Here is a 24,559-nt window from a genome sequence, read left to right as displayed (position 1 = left end):
ATAAGAACAGAGAGTTGTGTGAACTCAAAGATGTTCTCAATAAGATTAATAATAAGATTCAAATAAGATTATCCTAAAGATAATTCCTCTTTGGAAACTATGGATAATAAAATAATAAAATAAACTATGGATAATAAAAGACAGTGGCATGACATATCTTAAGTATACTGAAAGAAAAAGCTATCAATCAAGAATTTTACATCTGGCCAAACCATCCTTCAAAAAATGAACAGAAAAATGAATAATTTATCCTGCTTTGGTGTCAGGGTGGTACTGGCTTCATGGAATGATACTGAATGTCTTCCCTTTATTCCATAATTTGAAAGATTTTGATAAAAATATTCCTTAATTATTTTTTAAATGTTTGGCAGAATTTGCCAGTTAAACCATATGATCGTGAGATTTTCTGTGCTGGGAGATTTTTGATTCCTAATTTAACTTTAATTCTTTTTATTGGTCTAAGGAGAATTCCTGTTTCTTGGATGTAAGATTAATGATTAAATTGCCATAATTTGTGCATTTTTAGGAATTATCTGTTTTTTCCCCTAAGTTATCTGATTTGTTAGTATATAATTGTTTTTACTAATCTATTATCATACTATGTACTGCTGTGTTTACCTGTTATATTGTTCATTTCTCATTTGTGTTTTTGAGTCTTCTCTCTCCTTTTTTTTTTCATAGTTAATGTAGTTAAAGCATGGCATTTTTTTTGTTGTTGTTGTTTTAGTTTTACTTTTACTTTTTGTTTTTGGAAAAACTGACCATTACTTTAAATGTTATCTTACTACTTTTTCCTACCTCTATTTTATTTATTTTGTGATTTTTCTTTGTTTTTTCCTTCCTCTACTATATTTCAGGTAAGTTTCCTCTTTTTCTATTTCCCTGTGATGTAATGTTGTTTATTTGAACTCTATTTAATTTTTCATTCTAATATTATTTTTATTATGTTATGTTAGTTACCATACAGTACATTATCTATTTTTCATGTAGTGTTCCAAGATTCATTGTTTACATATAACACACAGTGCACCATGCAATACATGCCCTCCATGATACTAATCACCAGGCTCACCCATCCCCCCACCACCTCCCTTCTAAAACCCTCAGTTTGTTTCTCAGAGTCCACAGTCTGTCATGGTTTTTCTCCCCCTCTGATTTATCACCCTTCACTTTTTGCTTCTTTTTCCTAATGTCCTCCATGCTATTCCTTATGTTCCCCAAGTAAAGTCATGTGATAATTCACTTTCTCTGTTTGACTTATTTCACTCAGTGTAATCTCCAGTCCCATCCATCTCAATGCAAAAGTTGGGTATTCATCATTTCTGATGGCTGAGTAATATTCAATTGTATATGGACCACATATTCTTTATTCATTCTTCTGTTGAAGGGCATCTTTGCTCTTTCCACAGCTTGGATATTATGGACATTGCTGCTATGAACATTGGGGTACAGATGCCCCTTCTTTTCAACACATCTGTATCTTTGGGGTAAATACCCAGTAGTATAATTGCTGGGTCATAGGGTAGTCCTATTTTTAATTTTTTGTGGAACATCCACACTGTTTTCCAAAATAGCTTCACCAACTTGCATTCCCACCAAGAGTGTAAAAGGGTTCCCCTTTCTCCACATCCTCTCCAACACTTGTTGTTTCTTGTCTTGTTAATTTTGGCCATTCTGACTGGTGTAAGGTGGTATCTCAATGTGGTTTTGATTTGAATATCCCTGATGGCTAATGATGATGAACAATTTTTTCATGTGTCTGCTAGCCATTTGTATGTCTTCTTTGGAGAAGTGTCTGTTCATGTCTTCTGTCCATTTTTGACATGATTATCTTTGCCACTTTGAATATCTTTTATTTCTTTTTGTTGTCTGATTGCTGTTGCTATGACTTCTAGTACAATGTTGAACAACAGTGATGAAAGTGGGCATCATTGTCATGTTCCTTATCTTAAGGGAAAGGCTCTCAGCTTTTCCCCATTGAGAATGATATTCATTGTGTGTTTTCATAGATGGATTTTATGAAGTTGAGGAATGTTCCCTCTATCCCTATACTTTGAAGATTTTTTAATCAGGAATGGATGCTATATTTTATCAAATGCTTTTTCTGCATCTACTGAGAGGACCGTGTGGTTCTTCTCTCTTCACTTATTGATATGTTCTATCATACTGATTGATTTGCAAATACTGAACCACACTTGCATCCCAGGTATAAATCCCACTGGTTGTGGTGGATAATCTTTTTAATGTACTGTTGGATCCTATTAGCTAAGATCTTTTTGAGAAACTTGGCATCCATATTCATCAGGGATATTGTTCTGAAATTCTCTTTTTTGATAGGGTCTTTGCCTGATTTGGGGTACAAGCTGATGCTGGCCTCATAGAAAGAGCAAGGAAGTTTTCCTTCTGTTTCTATTTTTTGAAACAGCTTCAAGAGAACAGGCATTATTTCTTTTTTGAATGTTTTGTAGAATTCTCTAGGGAATCCATCAGGTCCTGGGCTCTTGTTTTTTGGGAGGTTTTTGATCACTGTTTCAATCTCATTATTGGTATATTGGTCTATTCAGGTTGTCAACTTCTTGTTTCAGTATTGGAAGTTTATAGGTTTCCAGGAATGCATCCATTTCTTCTACATTGCTTAGCCTATTGGCATCTAACTGTTGATAATAATTTCTGATGATTGTTTCTATTTCCTTGGTGTTAGTCATAATCTCTCCCCTTTCATTCATAATTTTATTAATTTGCATCCTTTCTCTTTTCTTTTGGATTAGTTTGGCCAATGGTTTATCAATCTCATTAATTCTTTCAAAGAATCAGCTTCTAGTTTCATTGATGTGTTCTACTGTAACTGCCATTTCTAATATATTGATCTCTGCTCTAATCTTAATTATTTCCCTTTTTTTTTGCACGAAGTAAGCTTAACTTGTTGTTGATTCTCCAGTTCTTTAAGGTGTAAAGAGAGTTCATGTATTCAGGATTTTTCTATTTTTTTGAGTGAGGCTTGGATGGCTATGTATGGCCCCCTTAGGACCACCTTTGCCATATTCCATAGGTTTTGGACCAATGTGTTTTAATTTTTGTTGGTTTCCATGAATTGTTTAAGTTCTTCTTTGATTTCCTGGTTGACCCAAACATTCTTGACAAAAATGTTCTTTAGCTTCCAAGTGTTCAAATTTCTCCCAAACGTTTTCTTGTGATTGAGTTCCAGTTTCAAAGCATTGTGATCTGAGAATATGCAGGGAACAATCTCAATATTTTGGTATCAGTTGAGCCCTGATTTGTGACACAGTATGTGGTATATGCTGGAGAAAGTTCCATGTGCACTTGAGAAGTATGTCTATTCTGTTGTTTTAGGGTGGAATGGTAGATAGATAGATAGATAGATAGATAAAGATATATTTATATAGTCTGTCTGGTCCAGTGCATCATTCAAAGTTCTTGTTTCTTTGTTAATTTTCTGCTTAGATGGTCTGTCTATTGCTGAGAGTGGCATATTAAGATCCCTACAATTAACATGTTCTTGTCAATGTGATGCTTTATTTTGATTAACAATTGGCTTATGTAGTTGGCTGCTCCTATGTTGCGGGCATAGGTATTTGCAATTGTTAGGTCTTCTTATTGAATAGACCCTTTAAGAATGATGTAATGTTCTTCTGTATCTCTGACTACAGTCTTTAGCTTAAAATATAATTTGTCTGATATGAGAATCTCTACCTCAGCTTTCTTTTGAGGCTGTTGGCATAAAAGGTGGTTCTCCATCCCTTCACTTTCAGTCTGGATGTAGCTTAAGGTTCAAAATGAGTCTCTTGTAGACAAAATATGGATGGGTCCTGTCGTTTTATCCAATCTATGAACTGGGCCATTTTATGGGAGCATTTAGACCATTCATGTTGAGAGTGATTTTTGAAAGATATGTATTTATTTTCACCATGGTGCCTGTGAGGTCCTAGTTTCTATAGATTGTCTCTGTAAATTTCTGTTCTATATCACTCTTGGGGTCTTTCTTCTTTTATAGAACTTCCCTTAATATTTCTTGCAGGGCTGGCTTAGTTGTCACATATCCTTTCAGTTTTTGCTGGTCTTGGAAGCTCTTTATCTCTCCATACATTCTAAATGACAACCTTGCTGAATTAAGTATTCTTGGCTGCATTTTTTTTCACATTTAGTGCTCTGAATATGTCTTGCCAGCCCTTTCCAGGTTGCCCGGTTTCTGTGGACAGGTCTGATGTTACTCTGATTGTCCTCCCTCTGTATGTAAGGAATCTCTTCCCCCTAGCTGCCCTTAAAATATTATATCTGGATTTAAGATGCATGAGTTTCACTATCACATGCCTGGAGGTTGGAGGTCGCTCTACCCTCATTGTTCTGGGGGGGGGTGTCCTCTCTGCCTCTAGGACATGAACACTTGTTTCATTCTCCAGTTTAGGGAAATTCTCAGCTAGAATTTGCTCAACTATATATTTTAGTCCTCTCTCTCTCCACCCGCTCAGGGACCCCAGTAATTCTGACATTGGGAAGTGTCACGGCATCATTTATTTCTCTAATTCTGTTTCATGGATTCTAAGCTGTTTGTTCCAGGCCTCCTCCTGATCCTTCTTTTCTATCAGTTTGTCTTCTAGATCACTAATTTGATCTTCTGCCTCATTTACCCTAGCTGTTAGAGTATCTAGATTAGATTGGATCTCACTGATAGCATTTTTAAGTTCTGCCAGATAGCTTTCACTTCTGCCTTTAGAAATTTTATGCTGCCACAAATGATTTTATCCAACCTACTATTGTCTGCATAACTGTTGCCCTGACTTTTATTTCTGACATACTGATTATGTCCATATCCATTAGTTATGTGGTAGAGGTAACAGTCTCTGAAGTTTTCCTCTGTTGGGGGTTCTTCCTCCTAGTCATTCTGGTGACAGGTGGTTGAGGGAATGTAGAGAGTTCAAACTACTGACTAAAATCCAAGCAAAATGCCCCTGTTTTATAGGGACTTTAGGGTTCCTGGCCTCTTTTTCTTTCAGCCTTTCTTCTGGGGGAGAAGGACCTGCCATGCTGTTACTCAGGCAACCCTTTTTGGACAGAATTGCCTTGCCCCCTGTGGAGGAGATGGGCTCAATGAAAACCAGTTTGGGGGTTTTGTTCTCTGGCAGCTTTCCCTTGTGGGTTTCTGTGTCCCTTCCAAGAGTCAGAGTAGAAGTGCCTGTATCCAAACTTTTGTCTCAGAACAGAGAGATAGCAGACTGTTCTCCAGAAAGCCCTCCAGGTCACACTGACTCCATTCTGTCTGTGCTGATGAAAACCACAGCAACCTGGGTTGTGTGCCCCATAATAGCACTCCCAGCCCTTGCTTCCAGGCCCAGGCATGTCTCTGCCCTCTTCTGTGGTATTTCAACTTCCCAGTCCCAGTACTTATGACAGCTACCTCCCCCTTCCATTTATCTTCTGATCTGCTTGCAGAATTGCAGCTCCCTGCTTCACACCTTGAAACTGGCTGCCAGAGATATTCTGTTGTTAAAGATCCTGATATATCTTCTTACATCTCAGGCTGATTTCATGGGTGTTCAGAGTCATCTGGCAGATATACAGCTCAATTCAGGAGACTGGTTGAAATAAGGTCCCCTATTCCTCTGCCATCTTGCCCCCCCCCATTAAGGTTTTTAAAAGATTTATTTATTTATTTAAAAGAGAGAGAAAGGGAAAGGAGGGGCAGAGGGAGAGAATCTTCAGACTCACTGCTGAGCACAAGGCCTGATTCAGGGCTCAACCACTATGAGATCATGACCTGAGCCAATTCCAAGAGTGGGACACTCAACTGACTGAGCCATCCATGTGTCCTTGATCTTTTTTTTTTCTTAATATAAGCAGTCATAGTGTAAATTTCACTCTGCTATCTGCTTTTGCTGCATCCCACAGGTTTTGAATATTCTGTTTTTCTTTTGTTTTGAGACATATTTTGATTTTCCATTTAATTTATTATTTGGCCTATTGTTTGTGCTGTTGTGTGTTGTTTAATATTTACATATTAAATATTTAATACTTATATTGTAGATTTCCCAGCTTTGCTTTATGATTCCTCTTCAGTTTTGTACCATTGTGGTCAAAAAATATACTTGGTATGATTTCAGTCTTCTCAAATTTGTAATATGTGTTACATCATTTTTTATGTGGTTTTACCAGGGGATTCTCTTGCGTGTACTGGAGGAAAATGTGTATTCTATTTTTATTGGATGGAATGGCTTATATACATCTTTTAGAACCATGTATGATGAAGTACGCTTCAAGTAAAAAAATGTTCTTTTTGATAAGAATAATAAATTAAACTGAGGGTACATGTTTAAATAAAGCATAACAGAGGGGAAGTTGTTGGGGGGGATGAGTGAAGGAGATTAAGAGTACACTTATCATGATGAGTACTGAGTAATGATGTATAGGATTATTGAACCACTATATTGTATACCTGAAACTAATATAACACTGTATTTTAACTATAGTGGAATTAGAATTTTAAAAAAAATAATGAAATAAAAAATGAATAAATTTATTACCAGATGAATGAAAGCTGAGAGAATCTGTTACAAGTAAGCCTATCTTATAAGAAATTCTAAAAGGAGTCCTTAGGGCTGAAAAGAAAGGGTACTATGCAGTAATAAAAGTTACAATAAGAAATAAAGACCAATGTTAAATGTAACTACAGAGGTAAAATAAATGCCAGTAATACTGCATTATTGGTTTAAATTTTTTCTTTTTTCTATGACTTAAGACACAGATGAATACAACAATTATAAACCTATGCTAATTGACACACAATGTAAAAAGATTGTCTGTAACAAAAACACCATAGAAAATGAAGAAATGGGGATATAAACTAGTAGAGTTATTTTATCCTATTAAAACTACGTTGATATATAAACTTCAATGTAATAAAGTTAAGATGTTAACTACTAAGAAAAAAAATACAGAAAAAGGAGAAGGTAATCAAATTAGTAAACTAGGAAAAAAAGTCACCTTGAAAGCATTAACAAAGAAATTGTGGAACAACAACAATGAAAAAGATAAGACATTGAATCCAAATACAAAAATATCAGTAGTAAGTCCTTCCTATTCAACAATTATTTTTCTTTTTTTAATTTAATTTAAAAATTTAAATTAATTTAAATATTTAATTTATATTAAATATTAAAATAAATTTTTATTTATTTATATATTTAATAAATATTAAAATAAATTAATTTAAAAATTAAATTTTTTCAGTGTTCCAAATTACTTTAAATATAGGTGATTATTTACTAATTGAATAAAAACTAAAAAAGTAATTAGTTTAGATATAAATTAAAATCTTTAGCTAGATTGACCATGGAAAGGCAAAAGAATAATCTAATCACTACCATAAGGAATAAATGTGGGGATATTAAATAAAAAGGATTATAAGAGAATACTATGACCAATTCTGCACCAATTAGTTAATGCAAATAAAACAAATTCTTAGTAACAAACAATGAAAAATGGCTCAAGAAGAAAAGAAAATATGAATGGACCTTAAAAGAAAGTAAAGAGAATCAGGAATCAAGACTTCCCACAATCATAAATGGAGAAAGAAAAAATAAAAAACACCACAGGACCAGACGACTTCACTAGTGAATTTTGCCAAATATTCGAAAAAGAACAATGATCATTTTAAACCTATTTGAAAAAAAATAGAAGTGGAAAGAACACTTCATAACTCATAGTCTGAGGCCATCGTTTTGCTAATACAAAAGCCAAGTAAGGAAAACATAAGAAAAGACAACTATAGACCAATACCTTTTGTGAATATATATGCAACAATGTTCACCAAAACTCTGACAAACCAAATCTACAAGCATAGAAAGAGCATTATACACCATGAATAGTGGGATTTACCCCAAGATTATAAGATCTGTTCAACATAAGAAAATCAGTTAATGTAATAAACCACAGTAATAGAATAAAGAAAAATTAAAACAATAATGACCACAAAGCAGAGAAACATTTGACAAAATCCAACATCGTTTTATGACAAAAACACTAAGCAAATTAGGACTAGAAGGGATTTTCCTAAACTTGTAAAAGAGCCTTTATGAAAAACTCATGCCTAACATTATAATTCAATTGTGAAAGACTGAAATCTTTCCCTCAAAAATCAGAAACAAGAACAAGGATTCTTGCTTTTACCACTTCTCTTCAACATTGCACTTGAAGTTCTAGTCAGAGAGATTGTGTAAGGCAAAAATACAAATTGGAAATGAAGAAGTAAAATTATCTCCATTCCCACATGATATAATCTTATACATATAAAATCTTAAGGAACCCACAAGAAAACTGATTGGGTCTAATAAAGGAATTGACCAGAGTTGTAGAATACAATATCAGCAGGCAAAAGTCACGTGCATTTCTATACAACATCAATGAACAGAAATTAAAATTAAGAAAACAATTGTATTTATAATAGCATTAAAATATTAAAATAGCAATAAATGGAAATGCATACCATATTAATGGATTGGAAGGCTTAATATTTTTAAGATGGCAATATGTCCTAAAGCAGTTAAAGATTAAATGAAATACTGATCAAAATCTCAGTACCCCTTTTTGCAGAAATGGAAAATCTGATCCTAGTCATATGAAATTGCAAGAGACACTGAATAGTTAAAACAGTCTTAAAAGAGAAGAACAAATTTGAAGAACTCATACTTACCAATTTGCAAACGTAATGAAAATCTACTGTATCAAAACAAGTGTGATATTGACATGGATATACACATAGATCAGTGGCATAGAGTTGAGAGTTCAGAAATAAAACTCTTTGCCTATGGTCAATTTATATTTGACAAAGTTGCCAAGACCATTCAATAAGGAAAAAAAAGTCTTTCAACAAATATTACTGGGAAATGTACTAGTTAAATATAAAAGAATGAAGTTAAACTTTTGCCATACACACACACACACACACACACACACACACACATATAAACTACCTCATGATATATATATACATATATACATATATATATCATATATAAAAGCTAATTCAAAATTAATCTAAGACCTAAATTTAAGAGTTAAATGGCCAATAAACACATTAAGTAATGTTCAATATTATTAGCTATCAGGGAAATGCAAATCAGAACCATGATAAGAAGCTAATTTATACCCATTGGATGGCTAGATTTAAGAATGTGGAATAAATGAAACCTTCATAGATTGCTGGTGGGAATATATAATATAAAATGGCTGCCATGGAAAATTGTTTGTCCCTTTAAAGATTTTACATAGAATTCTATATGACCCAGACATTCAACTTTTATTATATACCAAAAACAATGGAAAATAATTATCCGAGCAAAAACACTCATCTATGATTGTCCATAGCAGCACATTTACAATAGCTAAAAGGTAAAAACAACCTGAATGCCATTGACTGATGAATGGATAAACATGTGATACAGCCATACAATGGAGTATTATTTGGCCATAAGAATGAATGAACTGCTACAACATAGGTGAACTTTGAAAATATTATGGCAAATGAATGCAGCCAGACACAAAAGTCACATATCGTACAATTCCATTGATATGACATATCCAGAATAAATAAATGCATACAGACAGAAAGAAAATAGATTAAGTGATTGCCAGGGCTAGAGAATGAGAAGAATGGAGAGTGACCACTTAATAGATACGCATTTTCCTTTTGGGTCACAAAAATATTTTGGAACCTGATAAAGGTAATTGCTGCACAACAATTTGAATATGCTAAATGCCTTTGAGTTGTACATATTAGAATAATTAATGGTATATTATATAATATTTTTTACACCAGTTTAAAAAACTTATTATTGAGCTCCACCCAAGGCTATTTAAATCATAACACTTAGGCCACAACTCAATTAAAAAAATAAAACTAAACAGTTTACCAAGTAATTCTAAAGGTACAGCCATAGTTAACAACCACTTTGACTAACAGAACTGAGGGGAAAAGATGGATTTTCACATAATATCCCTAGGTGATTGTAAAGCTGACCTGCAATTAATTGCTTAACATCCCAACCGCAGGACTTTTTCCATAAGAGGAGAAATTACATTAAAAGTTAACAATGAAATACAGGAAGTTAAAGACAAAATACTATCTTAAGACATGTTCTCCTTAGAAGAGGGTTCAAGAACATAGTGTAGAGAGATACAGGCAAGATGGCAGAAGAGTAGGGGACCTCAGTTCATCTGGTCCTTTGAATTTAGCTGGATATCTATCAAACCATTCTGAACACCCATGAATTCAACCTGAGATGTAAGAAACTATATCTGAAACTCTACAAGTAGAAAAGCAACTGCTTTTTGCAAGGTAGGAGGTACAGAGAGATGAAACTACAGGGAGATATCAGAAGATAAATGGAGGTGGGAGGGAGCCTCCATAAGGCAGCTACCAGAAAGTGATATAGCCACACAGGGCAAAACTAGAACCTTTAGAAATCTGCTCTGGTGAGAGACATCCTTGTCTGAAAGGGGCTCAGGGGATGAAAAGGGCAAAATTTTAGGTGTATCAGTGTGGTCTCAGGATCCTAGGAGTCACAGAATGAATGGGGATACCTGAGCCCGTAAGTGGCGTGGGGAAACTGGATATGGTCTGTGAGCTCAGGAGAGGACTCTCAGCTCAGGCTACCAAAAACCATGAGCCAGACCAGTCAGGTGATTGCTCTGAGCACCCTGAGCACCCTGAAAAGGACTGGAACAGATGGGCTGTCTGTCATCCACTGGCAGGGGCAAACAAGAGTGACCACAAACAGGCAATAGCTCTCAGGTTGGGGGCCCTGGAGAGGAAAGTAGGGCAACACTTAGCTGTCCCAGTTGAGCAAGTATGCACAAGACTGCTTACACTTTTCTCATATGCTTCTATTTGAGCCACTTTGAAACACCTCACCTGCCATCTAACATTTTTAATTCCTTCTCCTTTTTTTCATATAAATCTTAAATATGAATTTGTAGGCTGTGTGTTGAGACAGATTTCAAGAGACATCATTTCATGTTCTTTCACCATTACCATCTCCCGAACTGCAAGCTTAACTGAAGATTGATGAAATACAGTACTACAATCACATAAAAAAAGATGTAATAAAAAGCCACTCCTTAGTAATATTGCACATGATGTAGATTGTCATCACCAGGATGTCTTACACACCTTCTAGGTGCCATTGTACTAAGAGTTTTTATGTATATTTCTCCTTTACCCTTTTTTTAGCTTCAATTTCCGGTGAGGAAACCGATCATACAGAGACCAAGTAACTCAATCAAAGTCAAATAGTTGATAGTAGAGCTGACATTTAGGTCCAGGATTGCCCAATTCTAATGCCCAAGGAAGTGTAGAAATCAATAATTGCTCATTGTTAGAACCCAAAGTAACAGAGATAAAGTGAAATGAACCTGTTTGCTAGAGTCGGGTTTGACTCGCCATTCTGCTGTTCAATCAGCCAAAACTGATCTAATGTAAATTTTAGGTTTTGTATCTTGTTAAGACAGTAGTTATTATGTCATATATTGCTAATGTAAAGTATTAAATCCTTGCATTGAGATTTTTAAAAACAATTTTAACATAAGAAATTAGCTTTGTTGGAATGTTAGAATTGAAAGAGAGCTTCGGAAGCATGCATTACACACCCGTTGTTTAAAAAATGAAAAAATCAAGCCCAGAGAGGCACAATGACTTACTCAAGATGACAAGGATGATAATTAGCAATATCCACTTCATAATGCTGGCATAGACATACTGGAGAACACTGCATTTTGCCTCCTAGGGCTGTATTATTATTTAAATTAATAGAAGTTGAAAAACTATAAAGCAAAAATATAAACTAGTTAAGGACCTAAAAAATAAATCTGTCGATCAGCAACTACTAATAGATTTTTTTTTCAATCTGGTGTCCAGTAACTGTGCTAAAAACTATGTTGTAAGAAACAGAGATGAATATGCCTCAGTCCCTGCCTCTAGGATACCAGAGTTTAGGTACTAAAATAAAAATAACATATGAGAGAGTTAAATGAGTAGTACAAAAAGTAGATTAAGGTAGTTTAAAAAGAACAGGACTGGTAAAGGATTTGTGGATCTGAGTTCTTATTCTAATACCACTTACTATGGGATTACTCACTATAGAACTCTAGCAATACTTTGGTTCTCACTATTTTCTTCCCCTGAAATAAGGGCATTTGACAATGACCACATCAAGGAATGGCATGGAGTTGGGGGAGGAAAAGGTTTTTAGCTCTCTTTCTTTCTATGCTATTTATCTATAATATTGATAAATAGCATTTTCTTGATCCTGCAAATGCAGAATCAAGTCAGGTCCTTTAAAGAACTCCCCTCCATTCTCTGACTCTTTCCACCCAGATTGCCACTCATAAACTCTTATTATACAAAAGCAATCTTTAAATGTCCTATCTAATTTAGATTCTATACCAGATATACTAAGAATATATGCTAAGTATAATAAGTGTGGCCCAGTTAATAGGTGCTATAGGAGCACAAGTAGAGAGACATCACTGAATGTGATAAAAATAGAGAAATAATCCTGAATGAGATAGGCAAAGGATAAAGGTAAACCATCATGGTAAGGGAATAGGCTGAAGAGTAGAGGGTGTCAGAGGGATCAGGAGGCACAGAGATGAAAAAGCATAAGAGAGTGAAAACACTAATTTGGCTGGAGTGGGAAAAAAAAGGATGAAGGTGTGACTAAGGAAAGGAGGCTAGGGCTAGACTAGATGTCAGGCCAAGGAACCTATGTTTTTATGCCATTGACAGTGGATACCAAAGGAGATAGGCTGAGGAGAGAACTAAGAGGTGATACTAAATACAATTTGAGGTCCATATGCAACCAGCCTATAAGCTACCAATAACCAATAACAAAGGTTAAATTTTCCTTATATACCTCTCTCATCTTTGTCCTAGGCTGTATGTAGTTCTTCTGTGGCCTTCTCCTTCTTTCTATAGTTGCTCTTCCATTTACCCAGTTTCACAAATGTTGAAGTATAAAAATAAGGCAGTAACTTCTCATTGACCTGTAGGTGGAACAAACCCACAGAAAAACAATTAGAATCTAACTGAGCATCCATCACAGACCAAGGAGAAGAATGGCCCAGAAGAGAGAGAGTAACTACAGAATGGAAAGCTAGAACTGGAGCTGAAATAGAAGCAAAAGCAGGAGGAAATTCCTGGCTACTATAAACACACACACACACACACACACACACACACACACACACGTGGTACTTCAAATAATTTAGATGGAACTTAGGTCTGATTTTATCAATACTTTATTCAGTTCATTGGAAATAAAAGAAAGAGCTGAAAATATAGATGAAAGAAGGAAAGAGTAACTAGTCTTGTGAGATATTATCTTTGTTCTGCACCCAGTCCTTCTTCACACCTCCACTTCCTTAGTGAGAAAAGAAGGCATCAAGTATCCTTTTTAATAGAACCACAACATCGAAGCAAAAAGCAAACAACCTTCCAGAGACAATTTTTAATGTTTTAGTAGTTAACGCACAATTTATGAAGACAGTTTAGAGAACTACAAAAGTCAGAACATACTACAATATGGTAACATAGTTAATGGAGATCCAGGTAGACTTTGGCCCCAGTTATATTTCTATTTGTATTCAATAAGTTCAACCAATCTGCCAAGATACAGTGACTCTCTTGCTCTCAATATATATATTTAAAGGAATATTATATACATATATTTAATTATAAATACAATTTATATATATTATATATTCTTTTAAATCCTTTCAGTATAAATATTCTTTTAAATATATTTTATATATATTCCTTTAAATCACCAAACAAGCTTTTATGAGCACCTACTTTTTGCATGATGCTGAGAAGTATAGATTAATTGTATGATCACCATATAACAATAGTCTAGTTTATACCCAGAATGCAATCTCCCATAAAGAAAGAAATATGCAAGTCTTAATCTAGCAACAGAAACTATCTATGAAAGTCTTAATATCCCTATTGAAAATTAGGTTCAATTTCAATATGTTATAGAGTACAACATATTGTATTGTCCTTGATGGGTACCTTCAAGAACTTTACTGTATAGAAGAGATTATGTGGTTTTACACTGAAAATTGAATCAGAAATACTTTGTAAGACTGGATAGACAAGAGAAGCAATGACACACTTGACATGGAAATAACAGTGTGAGCAAAGGCAGAGGTGTGTATTTTCAGTGTTTTCTTAGGAGCCTAAGTTTTTGCATATTTTATATTTATTCAGATTTGCTTATCTGATATATTTAACCAGACCAGGTATTGTAAAACTGCACTGAATTAAGGATGTACTTTGGACTTTTAAATGTCCATCAGCAAATGTATCCATGTCCAAACAATACTGTTAGGTAACCTATTCTCCCTTCAGGCTCTCTTCTTTACAACTGTAGGTTCCTTTAGATTTGTTTCAGGTCCATTCTTTTCAAATGTTTTAGAGACCTTGCATTCTACCTACAGAATTCATCTGTAGGAGATATTGACTGTGCTCTATTGTATCTTCACTATTTTTCTAGGGCTATCACCAGTTTCTGATATTTGATTTCTTCAGAGATTATTTTTTTGTATTTTAAATAAATTTATTGGTTGTGTTTCATTTTGATTGATTTACATTATGGATGTTAAATTTTAGGGAATTATTTCTATTTTGTGCTTTTTTTCATTTTACTTTATTTCTTTTCAGTGTTCCAAAATTCACTGTTTATGCACCACACCCAGTGATCCTTAATCCTAATCATAACTTTATCCTCTGAAAGGCTAGACCTAACTGATTCATGGTAGGGGGCAGGTAAATGGTTCTTTCTGTTACTCCCAGGAACCTCAACCAGTATTGCCATGACCCTGGACACTTCTTAATGATTTCATATCTTCTATGAGATTGATAAGTTATTTAAAATATTTAATTCTGGGGCATCTGCGTGGTTCAGTGGGTTACATGTCTGCCTTCAGCTCAGGTCATGATCCCAGAGTCCTGGGATCAAGCTCTTCATGGGGCTTCCTGCTCAGGGGGGAGTCTGCTTCTTCCTTTCCCCCCGCCTGCCACTTCCCCTGCTCATGCATGGTCTCTCTCCCAAATAAACAAATAAAATCTTTTTAAAAATTTAATTATATCCTATGTGTTTTATCAGTTAATACAGGCACTATCTGCATTCCTTGACTCCTTTCTTAATACTACCTCTCCCTGTGTCCTTATATTTAAGTAATCATTATAATTTAAAAATAATTATCATCTACATTTCTTATTGAATCTTTATAAGAGGTTTTTAAAGCAGAAAGACCCTAGATTATTATCTATTATCTATAATAGATTATTATCTATTATCTATTATCTATATATTATTATATTGCAGAAGAGCAAACAGTGTCAGGGTGTTTGTAAAGTGTCTTACTCAAGATCACACAGTTAGGGGCAGAAAGAGTATTAGAACCTAATTTCAGCCAATTATTATCAGTTATAGCTGTAGGTTTAAGCTTGCCATTCCTGGGAGTCCTGCACTCCAGTATTTTGGGAATAGTGCATAGATGGACAGGATTGGCTATTTGCCTGGCCAGAAACACAGGATTAAAGTGACTACATGTAGACCCTCTTCTAGAAGTAGGAGTAAATTGGAACCCTCTGGGGAAGTCTGAGAATTTCAGAATAGTTGCTAAGCCAGTCTGTTTTCTGTGCTTCTCCAAATCTTCTGGATAAGGTTCATTACTCGTAAAAGCAATAGGCCAACTTCAGAAGAAAAGGTTAATGTTTTTCAAATAAGACTCCAAATACATAGGAGGATTTCTACCAAGTGCCCTTAAGGAGGAAGGGAGCAAAGGACAGAAGGAGGAGATATTCTCTCGTGAGCATTATGGAATAAGCTTCCCCAAGAGCAATAAAGCAATTTTAATTAAGCTATTCTTAATGAAACAAGTAAAACAAGTAGTGATTTTGAAATTATATGAATATATAATTTTTATAGATATTTTATTTTTATTGCATTATGGATTATTTACAGATTTTGAATGCATACACTTACCACCTTGCATTGTGACTTTGTGAACTACATAGAACTTTTTTTCAAAATAAGATATTTTGATTATTTATGTAGGGAAATTAGTATTTCTTTTTATTATTCAATTAGCCAACATACAGTATATCATTATTTTTTAATGTACTGTCCTACAATTCATTAGTTGTGTTTAACACCCAGTGCTCATCACCAGGTGACTGGTATTAAGGAGGGCACATGTGGGAAATGAGTATTTCATGAAAACTTCACAATTAACCTCAAATAATCTGAAGAAAAACAAGCAAAATTTTTATATTTCTTTATTTACCACACATGAGTTTTTCTTTTTCAGAAAAAGCACTGAATGGAAAATGGAAAATTACAACCAAACATTAACAGATTTCCTTTTGTGGGGTTGTAAACAACCATCAAGTCTGATGTAAACAACAATCAAGATTGATGTAAACATCATCAAGTATTGGCCTGTTTCATTTCATTTTCATTGTACACATTTCCTTTATGGTTTTCTTTGGCAGCCTGTCATGATCATCTTCATCCTCATGGGCACCCATCTCCACACACCCATGTATTTTTGACTTAACTCTCCTCATGAACCTGAAATATATCTCGACCATTGTCCCCAAGATGGCTTCTGATGGTTTTTTGGGAAAACGTCTATTCCTTTCATTGAGTATGGAGTTCACAGCTTCTTCATCAATATTTTAGCTCATACAGAATGGTTACTCTTGGCCTCTATGGCAATAACTGTTGTATTTCTCTTTTTCCCTCTCCACTATCCCATTCATATGAGCAAAAGAGTTGTGTTCTGATGAAACAGAATCATGGAAAATAGGCTTTATCCTTTATACCTTTGTCCACACAGTATATATATTGTATATCTATATTTCCAAACCAGAGCCATCAACCATGACTACTGTTATGTCCTGGTCATGTCAACTCTGCCATTCATGGACATCTAGGCCTATGAGCAGAGTTTTTGAGCAACACCCTCTTTACTTAGATCATTTTAGATCTAAACACTTATGCAGATTGAAAGTGAGAGGATGGAGAAATATTTTTAATGAAAATAATATCAAATGAAAGCTCAATAACAATACTTATATCAAACATATAGACTTTTATATATAATTGATATATATGATTATTGAAATTATACACATATTTCTATATAATATATTATATATAAATTCATATACAAATATATTTTATATAATATATAAATATGGAATTATTTATAAATGTATGTATAACTATCTTTCTATATACATATATACATAAATAAATAAATTCTGGCAATATTTATATTCCAAGAAATTTTAGGTGTCTTTGTCACACCTCAGTGATCTGGAACTGAAATATGTTGCACCTCAACTATCCAAACACAGCTGACAGCCAATGAAAAAGTAAAATAGTCTTGAATAGCCAAAATGGATGTCATAACGTCCATAAACCAAACACTGTACATTTTGTTCCACAAGATGTTTCCCCTTTTCCACACATATCCTCTCCAAATTCAGATTTCAGCCCTGTTATAACTAGCTTGATTAGTGTGTTCTCAAAGCCATAAAAGATTACAAAGAACTAATTGAAATGATAAGGACTTCATTAGGCAGGTCCACTGACAAATACAGATAGTCTGAAAAAATAAAGAACCACTTATAAAATCAAATATATAAGAACTAAAAATCCATGAGTCCATTTTATTGCAGGTACAAGCAAAATCTCAAAGGCTATGAATTTTAATTGCTCTGAGAGTAGCAAATATATAGTACAATAACTGATATTTATAATGATGACCCTCAATCATCCTGAAAACATTGCATTAAATCATAGAGTTGAAGCTCTTCTTAAGTAATAACAACACTAACACTAACCAAAACAAACACTTCTAAAGTGTTTTGGGGTTTAGAAAGCATTTTCCAAGAAAGTATGCCTCATATTGAGATCACCTAGACTTTTGGAGATGTAATAAAAAAGAAAACCTGAAGAGAATTAACTTACTCAAAGATACCTAGCTTATCAGTGGCAGACCTAAAACTAGTATATTGGTCTTCTGAGTGTGGATTAATGCTTCTTTCAAGTATTATGTCCCATTATTTAAAAAAAAAAACTGCTTAAGTGAATAGGACATAATACAATTTATAAATATTTGCACCTAAAATGGTATTTTAAATGTCCAGGTACTTAAAAGAGCTAACCAATATTTTCTATAAAATACAACTGTTTGATATACAAATCTGCAGAGGACTTCAGGAAACCTAGGGGATTTTTGTTTGTTTTTGTTTTGTTTTGTTTTTTAACTTTTCTCTCTTTTGTAATTTAAATTCCAGTTACTTGACATACAGTCCAATATTAGTCTCAGATGTACAATATAGTGATTAAACATTTCCATACAGCAACTGGAACTCATCACAAGTGCACTCCTTAATCCCCATCAACTAACCCATCCTCCCACTTACCTAACCTCTGGTAATCATCAGTTTGTTTTCTATAGTTAAGAATCTGTTTCTTGGTTTTCCTCTTTTTTTTTCCCCCCTTTGCTTCTTTGTTTCGTTTCTTTAATGACACTTTGCATTGGCACTAACAGCGGGCAAGAGTTCCCCTTTCTCCACATCTGTGCCAATACCTGTTATTTCCTATGTTGTCCATTTTAGTCATTCTGACAGGTGTGAGGTGATATCTTGTTACAGTTTTGATTTGTATTTCCCTGATGGTGAGGAATGTTGAACAGCTTTTCTTGTGTGTGTTAGCCATCTGTATGTCTTCTTCGGAAAAGTTTCTATCACAACTTCTGCTCATTTTAATAGGATTATTCATTTTGGGGTGTTGAGCTTTAAAAGTTCTTCATATAGGGGCACCTGGGTGGCTCAGTTGGTTAAGTGACTGCCTTCGGCTCAGGTCATGATCCCGGAATCCCAGGATCGAGTCCCACGTCGGGCTCCCAATTCCAAGGGGAGTCTGCTTCTCCCTCTGACCTTCTCCCCTCTCGTGTTCTCTCTCACTGTCTCTCTCTCAAATAAGTAAATAAATTTTTAAGAAAAAAAAAGTTCTTCATATATCTTGTATACTACCCCTTTACTGGGTATTAATTCGCAAATATTTTCTCCCATTCTGTAGGTTGCTGTATAGTTTTGTTGATTGTTTCCTTTTTCATGCAGAAATTTGGTTGTTTGTTTCTTTTTTAGGGGATCCCAATCTTTCATTTTGTTTTTGTTTCCCTTGCTTCAGGAGACCTATCTAGAAAGAAGTTTCTATGACTGATGCCAAAGAAGTTACTGATGTCAAAGAAGTTACTAAATTTCTCTGCTGGGATTTTTACGTTTTCAGGTCTTACATTTAGGTCTTTAATCCATTTTGAATTTATTTTTGTATATCATATAAGAAAGTGGTCTACTTTCCTTCTTTTGCATTGTTGCTGTCTACTTTTCCCAGCACAATTTGTTGAAGAGACTGTCTTTCCCATCGGATATACTTTCCTGCTTTATCAAAGATTGATTGACCATATAGTTGTGGGTTCATCTCTGGGTCCTCTATTCTGTTCTGTTGATCTTTCTGTTTATTTTTATGCCAATACCATACCGTTTTGATCACTACATCTTTAAAATATCACTTTAAGTCCAGAATTGTGATACCTCGAGCATTGCTCTACTTTTTCAAGGTTGTTTTGGCTATTTGGGGTCCTTTGTGTTTCATACAAATTTTAGAATTGTTTGTTCTAGTTATGTGGAAAATGCTGGTGGTATTTTGATAGGGATTAGATTATATTAAATGCGTAGATTGCTTTGAGTATCAGAGATATTTTAACAGTATTTATTCTTCTAATCCATAAGCATGGAATATCTTTCCATTTATTTGTACGATCATCAATTTCTTTCATTAGTGTTTTACAGTTTCCAGCAAACAGGCCTTTTACTTCTTTGGTTAGATTTCCTCCTAGGTACCATTTTGGTTCTGATTCAATTGTAAATGGTATTAATGCTTTACTTTCTCTCTCTTTTTTTTTTTTTTGCTTCATTATTGGTCCAGTTTGTCATCCAGAGCCACTGTTTCCTTCTTTATTTTCTGTTTTGATGATCTGTCCATTGATGTAAGTGGGGTGTTAAACTCGGCGACTAATTATTGTGTTACTATCAATTACACCCTTTTTTTTATGAGTTGTTTTGGGTGCTTCCATGTTGGGTGAATAAATATTTACAATTGTTAGATCTTCTTGTTGGATTGTCCCCTTTATTATTATATGAAACTGGTCAGCTCTTTTGTTCCAGGAGTTGTGTCTCCATGAATGTTGCCTCTCAGGGATGTGTTCTAAGAAGAGTGAATAATCTCCCTTCTGTGTGTCCCAGGAGTTCTTCAGATCTTTGTTTCCATGCCATCTGCCCCCAGGTTTTTTGCCTGCCTTCTCTCCAGGAATAGCATAACACCCTCAGGGTTTTATTCCAGCCAAGCCCTCTGACCTTTAAAACTCCAGGCTTTAAGCTGCACAGTTTTCAAGAACCTACAAAATTCAGCCCCTCTTTTTTTTTTTTTTCTAAGTCAATGGCTTTTGGAAAACATTCTCCTTGTGTGTTCCCCAGTGTGGTCCTCTCTTGACCTTCTCCATGACCATGGTTCCCTTCCATCAGCAGGGGCTGCAATCCCTTCCTCCCTTAAACCACATCTCCATACTTTTACCTTCTTTGATGTGACCTTTTCTCTTCCTTCAGTTGTGGGGTTTGTTTTTTCAGTCTTCAGGTCAGTTTCTGGGGTATTTATATTGATTTGATAGTTGTCTAGCTGTGTTTGTGAGACAAGACATGTCTAGGGTCCTCCCACTCTGCTGCTATCTTCCAATGCCAAGAAGCACTTTCCTCTCTTTCTTAAATTATTTTTTATTCAAGTATAGTTCACACACAATGTTTCATTAATTTCATGTGTACAACATAGTGTTTTAACAAGTTTATACATTAGGTTTTACTCTATTTTTCTCAACACTCTAACAAATGTTATTATCTGTTTCTGTTCTAATAGGCAATTGCTACTACTGCAAAAAAAAATCACACAGATAAAACAGTTTGCGAGTTTCCAGCCTTATAAAGAGAAGAAAGTAAGTCTTTATAATTTTATAAACCTGAGCACTGCTTTATAAAATACCATTTTAATGAAAACCAACATACGAAATTTTAAGTTTTGAATTTTTCAATGGTAGTGATTTGTATTACAAAATTATTTCACCACAAATATTTTTTAAAAATTGCAATTTCTCATTATGCATTTATAATAATATTCAATCCACCAATATTCTCTTTATATATGTCTTTACTTGTAAGAAATGGGGTCTAACTGAAAACTACATATGTATGGTACTTCATTAACTCATTATTTAAAATATATCAAGCAAAGTTGTGACTGAAGTTGTATATAGAGGAATTAATGTAGAAAGATCATTGTACAATTGATTTTAATACAAATATAAAAAATTCTCTGAATGAGTACCAATATATAAAAGTAAGCATCATATCACACACACTCTTAGACTTTCAAATAAAGAGCTTTCAGTACAAAGCTTGAAACTCTGAAGTTTATGAAATATGTTAGAACACTATTGTCTTCTGTGTGTAAGGGGTATGTGCTGTGTGTGAATCTGATACTTTTGAGATATTTGGGATGAAGTGAATTGTTTTCTTCCCCAAGGGGACAAAAGGAAATGCTCATAGATATTCCAAGTTATACTCATATTAATTCCCACAACTCATATTAATATTAAAAGCTTTCCTCTTTAGTTTACTTTACTCAGGTAGTATAAATTTTCTAAATAAAGGTAGGATCATATTACTCTCCTATACATTTTTGAATGTTTGGATAATTCACTTATGTCCACTTATTTTCAATTACCTTTTTTTCTTGCAGGAAGAAAGTGAAAACTTTGGACCCATTACTGAGTAACAGGTGTTCAATTTATTCTGTTGCTTATTACTTTCTGTAAGGAAATATATTTTATTATATGCTCCATAGAACTGTATGTTTCCCTTTGGATGGAAAATACAGTCATGAATAATTCCTTCAGAAGGATTATTTTGAGGTTGAAAAGAAGGAGGCCATGTTTTGTTAAGGCACTCAAAACACCATTTATTTTTTAAGAAAAATCTTCAAGGTGACATGGCTAAACTGATACAGAACACAGATTATTCTTTTTTTTTAAAGATTTTATTTATTTATTTGACAGAGAGAGATCACAAGTAGGCAGAGAGGCAGGCAGAGAGAGAGAGGAGGAAGCAGGCACCCTGCCATGCAGAGAGCCCGATGCGGGACTCGATCCCAGGACCCTGAGATCATGACCTGAGCCAAAGGCAGAGGCTTAACCCACTGAGCCACCCAGGAGCCCCAGAACACAGATTATTCTAACTAGCAATTTGATTACAATGTCTTTGAATCATTCAAAATTTCAAGAGAGATAGTTTGAAGATCATCTTTCCTGTGATGAATTTCTAAAGCACTGTCTTTGCATCTCACACCTGACTGAAGAGGCAAACCACTGTGTTCCAAAAACCTATCACAGAATTCTGAAGTCATAAAATAATATACAATGGGATCAAGGCAGCAATTCAGATTTGCAAGACATAGAGAAATGATGTGAAAACATAGGGTGATCCTAATAAAGGAACAGTTTGAAAAGACATGTTGTTTCACCATCATAAAGAATGGAAAGTTGAAGTGGTAAGGAGTGAAACACACAATGAACACCACTGCACACATAAGGACCATCCACAAAGCCTTTTTTCTCTCTTTGGTATTCTGAGGGGGAGCTTGGAATTCTTGTAAAGATTTTCTCATTTTCCATGTGCAATAAGTAATAATTACAACAGGTAAAAGAAAACCTCCAAGTTCAGCTACAGTTATCATGCTAATGGAGGAAGTCATGCAAATGTGTTGAAACCCTAAATCGGCAAAGCAAGATTCAGCGTTTTTGGTTAAACCAGGACTTCTCAGAATTGGAAGTGGCAAACAGGCAGTCCCCACGATGATCCAGATGGCAGCACTGATGCCCACATCATACCTACACTTCCTGTTTCTGGCCCTAAAGGGCTTGAGGAGAAAGAAACATCTCTGATGGCTGATGCACGTCAGGGAAACAAATGCTTGCATACATGTTGAGATACTTTAGGTAGAAGCACAGCAGGCAAAGGGCCTTCTGGAAGGGACAGTGGCGGCTGATGTAATAGTAAATCCAGAGGGGTAAGGACAGCACATGAGCAAGGTCAGCCACAGAGAGGTTGATCATGAAAATGATGGCTTAATTTTTCTTCCTGATGAAGTGGCACAGAACCCACAAGGCTGCAATGTTGGCCAGAAGACCAGGGATGAATATGAGGATGTAGGTGGTTGCATAGAGAGAATACTGAAATGACACCTGAAGATCAGTGCACTTTGTTCTTTTACTGTTCGTGCTATTACTTCCCATCTTGAGGATGTATGTTCCTCCCCTGAGGAAAGCATTAGAATGATGATCTCTGCAGAAAATAAAGTAAAAATAAGGTCAAGAACATGCCAGTTCATGTTTGGTTATTCAAATATCTTTGTGTCCTGCCAAAGAAGTATTCAAGTGTGAGCTTTCACAAATTCAAAAGGTATTTTTTATGTAAACTGAAAACATCATGGCAATCTACAAATATATAACAGCATTGTGGAGCATATTTTTAGAAATCAAAAAGGTCACTGTTTTGGCAATAACCTTAGTCAGATTTCCCCCCTTAGTAGCCAGAGGAAGTAATCAAACCTGTAGAGATAACCAACAAGCGAGACCTTACTGGAAATTTCCCCAGACATATATTCCAACACTTTCCTGGGTTTCCATATTTAAGTATTACAATTGTCTTCGTCTGCATCTCCAAAGTTTGAGATTTAACAGGGTTTCCAATCATTGGTGCTGGAAAAGACTAAAACTGAGTTGATTTTAAATTGAAGTCTTATCAGGGATTAGGTGACTGCTGAGATGAGTCTATGAACCTTTGGGAACGAAACATAAGGGCCTGGGAAGGGCTGACAGGTCATCAGGCCTTGGAAGGATGGAAGCTTGGAAAAAATGGTGCAATACAGGCAGATAAACTCTGGCTCCTTCAGAATTTGGCTGAGGGCAAAACTAGTCCTGTTTGTATGTCATGGCACTTTTCATAAAGTTTCTGTAACTTTAGAGATTTGTGTTTATTAACAGAATTATGGTAACTTCAGACATTCACATTTATTGAGACTACCCTTGTTACCATTTCAAACAACTACCAGAATATATGAAACTAGAAGATATCTGGTGGTAGTTGCAGCAAAAGGGCCTATCTTTTTTTTATGGGGCACCTGAGTGGCTCAGTGGGTTAAAGCCTCTGCCTTCGGCTCAGGTCATGATCCCAGGGTCCTGGGATTGAGCCCCACATTGGGCTCTCTACTCGTTGGGGAGCCTGCTTTCCCTTTCTCTCTGCCTGCCACTCTGCCTACTTGTGATCTTTGTCTGTCAAATAAATAAATAAAATCTTAAA

At 35.0% G+C, this 24,559-nt stretch overlaps 1 pseudogene across 1 annotated transcript; it reads right to left on the bottom strand.

The window, feature by feature from the left end:
* Positions 1 to 22,448: 22,448 nt before the first annotated feature.
* LOC308337398 (putative P2Y purinoceptor 10) lies at positions 22,449 to 23,493 on the bottom strand (annotated as a pseudogene). Its single transcript has one exon. The product of its transcript is annotated as a putative P2Y purinoceptor 10 (transcript).
* Between the last annotated feature and the right edge of the window lie 1,066 nt (positions 23,494 to 24,559).

Source organism: Martes martes (assembly GCF_963455335.1).
Source record: "Martes martes genome assembly, chromosome: X".
NCBI lineage: Eukaryota > Metazoa > Chordata > Mammalia > Carnivora > Mustelidae > Martes > Martes martes.
The sequence above is the reverse complement of the archived record's forward strand: the minus strand, read 5'-3'. Positions and strand labels throughout refer to the sequence as shown.